General features: G+C 42.5%; 1 long non-coding RNA gene across 1 annotated transcript; it reads right to left on the reverse strand.

The window, feature by feature from the left end:
- Nucleotides 1-692: 692 nt before the first annotated feature.
- On the reverse strand, nt 693-4,894 carry LOC112469539. Its single transcript, XR_003042656.1, has 3 exons — nt 4,764-4,894; nt 4,572-4,632; nt 693-850 (listed from the first exon to the last, which is right to left on the reverse strand). It is a non-coding gene; the product is annotated as an uncharacterized LOC112469539 (long non-coding RNA).
- Nucleotides 4,895-5,167: the final 273 nt, after the last annotated feature.

The raw sequence follows: 5,167 nt of genomic DNA on the forward strand, positions 1-5,167 counted from the left end.
CAAGGGGCCTGGGGAAATTTATGGGGATAATGCGTATGTTCATTATCTTGATTATAGTGATGGTTTCACCATTTTATAGATTCAAAACTGATCAAATTTCACTTTAAATATGTGATGTGTATTGTAGCTCAATTATACATCAATAAAGTTGTTTCTTTTTTTAAAAAAAAAAACAGGTTTGTGTTTAAATTATAGTTGTGTGATCTCGAACAAGTTTCTTAACCTCTTTGTACCTGAGTTCCCTGAGGGTCAAACACAGACAATAATAATAAACACCTCAAGGTGTATCAGGGGAGACCCTGCAGCAACAGGCTTCAGAAAAGCACTGCATCAGTGGCAGGTAGAACATCTTGTCCTCCCTGCAAAGGACTTAGTGTTCCTATTAATCCCTCAGATAGCGTTCTCTCTCGAGGTTGTATCCTTTATCTTCAGAACTCAAAGAACATGATATCTGAAGCTAAGGTAATATTATCTCTTAAAATGCCTTTATAAACAAAGTCATATGGGAGAAAATGAGAAAACATAAGGAATTAAAAAGCAATAGCATAGAATCTGTAGCTTTGGTGAGAACTAAGTGGAAAATCCACTTGCCCTATCATCAAAGGACACAATAAATTCAAGCTATCTGGATTATATGTGACCCTTCCCTCCCCCCCACCACACAATCACATGATAAAACAGTATGAAAAGAAAACACATAAATTTAGAAAAATAAAGACCTTACGCTTTAGAGTCAGACTTTGGATCAGATCCTGACTCATCACTTACTGGGTCTGTAACCTTGGACAGCTCTCTCACTCTTGCTGAACTTCAGTTTCCTCACTTATAGAACCACCGTCCTGTAGGTTGGCTATGAGGGAGAAACCGAAGAAACATTTTAAAAAGTACCTTGGACAGCACTTGGCACAGTGAAAGTGCTCATCAGGAAGCCTCCCTAAGGTAACACGCTATATTGTGGTAGCACTTGGGTAGAAACCTCCTGGCCCCAAGTCAATGCTCTTTTGCTAGCTCACCTGGCTATCTGTAGATAGACATCAGGTGTCCTAGGTGTCATTCTGGTGTTCTTGCCACGGTGCAAGGTCACTGTTGTTTTTAAACCACCATGAATCAGCATTCATGTATGAACTAGGGGATGAAATCATCCAGTGGATCCTTTGGGCCCTACTCCAATGCTATTAATTACTAGTTCAGTCCTCAGTGTCTTTGCACTGGTACATTCTCTGATTGCTATTGTCCATGAACCAGAACCCTTTCTAGAGTTTACACCGGGGAACACTGGTGCTGAACTGGGTGGGATGTTGTGGGTGCATAATTGTTGTTGTGGCAGTCCTCAACCGCGAGATGGCACACAACTCTCTTTTTTTCAGAAGAGAAACATTAGCAAAGCAATTCAAGTCTGAAAACAGGTATGTTTCAAATCAGATGAAAATGCGTTTATGTTTTAAAAGTTGCCTTCCTCAGTCTTAAAATGGTAAGAAAAAAACACAGTGTAAAGGAGATTCTGCTGAGGCTCAAGAGATAATGGGAGAAGGAGTGAGTGCGTGGGGAGATGCTGGAGAGCTGCATGGAAATTGCAGCGCTTGCATTCTTGGTGCTTGTACTTGGCCTTGTTGCCTCCCTCTTTGCTCATATTCTTGTCGAAGTTTATAACTTCAAAATGGGATATACCAAGGGTCTCTGCCCTGATCCAGGATCAATGTGAGCCTTGAATAAACTTTAAAATTCCCGAATTCCTCCCAGAAAGATGCAAATGAATTCCTTATCTTTTCCTCTAATGGCAAAGACATGTTTTTCTCATTTCCCCCATGTTCTCTGCTGCTGCATGTTCACTTCGGACATTATTTATTGTTGTTTTTATGCCAGTGGAGGGATATGGGAGTGGATTTTAATTTCCATCTTACTTCAGATATACCCGTGCCTGGGCCGTAGGGGTCCCGCCTTATCTCAGAGCCATGGCCCCATGGAGCCCTCTGCATACGGCATGATTAGCTTCTCTCCATGTTCTTCTGCCTCACATAGAAGCTAAACAGCTTATGAAAAGCATATTATGGAACCTAATGCATTTATAATGCCTCCTCTGTAGTTCATAAATCTCGCTTTGTGAGCAAGAGAATATCTTGATTGCCTAAAGTAATCAGAATCTCTGTTCTTAAATCATCTTTCCTATTAAATCTTGAGGAAATGTGGTACAGAGACATAGAAAAATAATTGTGATATAAACCTAAGGGGATGGAGAGGGGAGGTTAGAGATGTCTCCCAAAGACTGAGCAGTAGTTAGGAAGGCCTAAGTGGGTACAGGAGTGGGACTAGGATGAGGAAAGATGTTCTCCTTGGACAACATTACATGAGGGGTGGAAGTAAAAAAAAAAAAAAAAAAAAAAAACAAAAAAAACCCCAGCAAAATGTAAGCAACACCATAGGAAGTTCTGCTGTGCTAGAGAGTGAAATGCAGAGTCATTGAAGGAACAGCTCCCACAGTAGGCGGTGGCTAGAGATAGTGCCCTTGTGTGCCATATTAAAAGGCTGGGGCTCCTGCTCTAAGTGATGGACAACCACAGAAGAATTTGATGAAGACAGTTCATACTTTAAATAAAACCCCTAAGGTGGAGGACGGATTTAGAAAGGATATGGAGGGAAACCAACTAGGATGTGATTGCAGTGATTCAGGCAAGAAATGACAGTGGCCTGAACAGGGCAGTGGTTAAGGTATAGAGAAGAATATTTACAAGGTTCACTCAAGCAGAGCTCCTCAACCAACTGAATGCAAGGGAGCATTCGGTTTCTACCTTACAGGAGAAAGGAGATGGTGGCATCAGGAGGAAGAGTTGATTTAGAAGGAAGGTGATAAAATCGTTTTTGTGTATACTGAGTCTGAAGTGCTCAGAGAACATCCAGGTAGAGGAGACCAGCAGGTAGAAAGATATACACAGCCAAAATTTGAGGGAGAGCCAAGGCTAGCAGTTATCTGGGAGACAGCAACCGATAGGTACAATTAAAACCAGGAGAGTGGATGGGATTGTCCTGAAATAGAGTGAAGAGGAAGAAAAGTAGTGGGTTAAAGGAGGGATTTCTGGAAACAATGACATTTAAGGGATAAGCAGCAGAAGAGAAGCTGTTGGAAAGAGAAATCCATAAAAGAGCGAAGGAATAGTAGACAGCTGTAAGCAGAGGCAGGAAAGTGCATTGCCATAGACGCGAAATGTTAGAGACTCTCAAGAAAGGATTCGATGATTTCTGATGCAGCAAAGGGACTGGCACGATAGAGACTGCCAGCTCCCCACAGTGTTTGGCAATGGGAGCTTGCAGAAGTTGGATGGCAATGGACTAGGGAGTGAATGGAAGTTGAAAATATGGAGATGGTGAGAGTGGATTACCTTCTGGATGGCAATGGATGAGAGGGGGAGGAAAGAAGTGAATGATGGGGTGGGTAGCTGGTGGGGTGGGGACTGGACAGGGCGGAACCTGACAGAGGGTAGAAGTTTTTGTTTTATTGTGTTTATTTGTTTGTGGATTTGTTTAGCAAACAAGAGCCTCTGACACCTTTATGGGCTGAGGATAAAGAGAGAGTCATGGGTGAGGAATAGAAGGTCCAGGGAAAGATGAGTGGATGTAGTCTTAAGAAGGCTGGAGGAGTGTGGAGTGATGAGTGAGCTTTGACAAGAGGATGTGTACCTTCTCCCCTAAGACTGGAGGAAAGAATGTCAGGATGGGTAAATGGACAGAGATAAGTTCATAAGTGAGAGGATGATAAGCTGATTCAAAGCAAGAGAACAGCAGAAACAAGATTAGAGGTAGAAGACCCTGGATGGCATCGTCACCTGGTTGGGAGCGGCATGGCCTCTGGATTCCAGGCTGATCTGGATTCCAGTACCAGTTCCACCACTGACCAACGACATGACCTTGGCACACTATCTGATCTCCCTAAGAACTTGATTTTCTCATTTGTAACATGGGAACAATAGGAGCTCCCTTGTAGAATTATTGTGAGAATTAAATAAGATTCTATGCACTCTATAAATGACAGTGACAATAATAATGATCATGCAGCAAATCAAAGAGTTAAATATGCCAGATAAGTAAATAGCCCAAATAGTTTGATAATTTTTGGTTTATGTGTCTTTCCATTGTCTCCCACAAGACCGAAGATAACTTGAGGGTAGGCGCCATTTGTCTGACTTTTCTTCGTCTTCCTTGCATCCAGGTGGATGCCTGCCCCATGGAGGGCTCTCAGTAGAATCTGTTAAATGACTAAATAAATGGATTGCCTACAATCAGCCTGAAAACAGCCCAGGCTTCTGACTCTCAGATGGCATTTCCCCTCTTCCACACTGTCTGTCTTGGTTGAGCTTTCTCTGTTCTGTGTTTGTCACCCTTGTTACACTAACTAATCTTTCTTTGTAGTCACTAAACAAAAGAATAATAACTCCCCGATTTGGGCAATATACAGGCATACCTCATTGTATGGCGCTTTGCTTTACTGCACTTCACAGATGTTGCATTTTTTACAAATAGAAGGCAAGACCCTCCACTAATCTAGCAAAAAGATTAACTCGCTCTATTGTGATACTCACTTTATTGTGGTGGCCTGGAACAGAACACTTAATATCTCCGATGTATGCCTATATTTCAGTTCTGGAAATGCAAAAGTATATTATTATTCATCATTAAAATCAAGTGATCTATTTCAGTTGGTTGTAAATGCCCAAGAATTAAAAAGGAAAAAGAGAGGATGAAACATTGCTGGAGAGACTTCTTTAAATTACCTCTTTTTATGACCACTTGCATCCTGGAAGGGACTGAGCTTTAGGAAGTTAAACAGCTTCGGTGTCTAGATGCTAAGCAGGCCACACCAAGATGCAGAGGGACAAAGAGATAGCTGCAGCAGCAGGGGAGTCAGCTCATTCCACCCTCGGGTGTGCCAGCCAGGCGAGAGGTAGAGCTGGATCTGGACTGAAAAGGAAAAGGCAGTGGCATGAATAGCAGAAGCCACAGCATTCCTGTGTCAAGTTGCCAGTTTGTTCACCGTGGCCAGCCCCTCCCAAGTCCTTTATAAAAATGTATGTATCGTGAAAACACCCAACTTCTCTTTGTCCTCCTCTCTCCCACTCTGCTCCCTCGGACGAGATGCAGAAATGCAGCTAAAATGCCACCTACAGACGTTCAGGGG

The sequence above is a fragment of the Pteropus alecto genome, unplaced genomic scaffold, assembly GCF_000325575.1.
Source record: "Pteropus alecto unplaced genomic scaffold, ASM32557v1 scaffold86, whole genome shotgun sequence".
Classification (NCBI taxonomy): domain Eukaryota; kingdom Metazoa; phylum Chordata; class Mammalia; order Chiroptera; family Pteropodidae; genus Pteropus; species Pteropus alecto.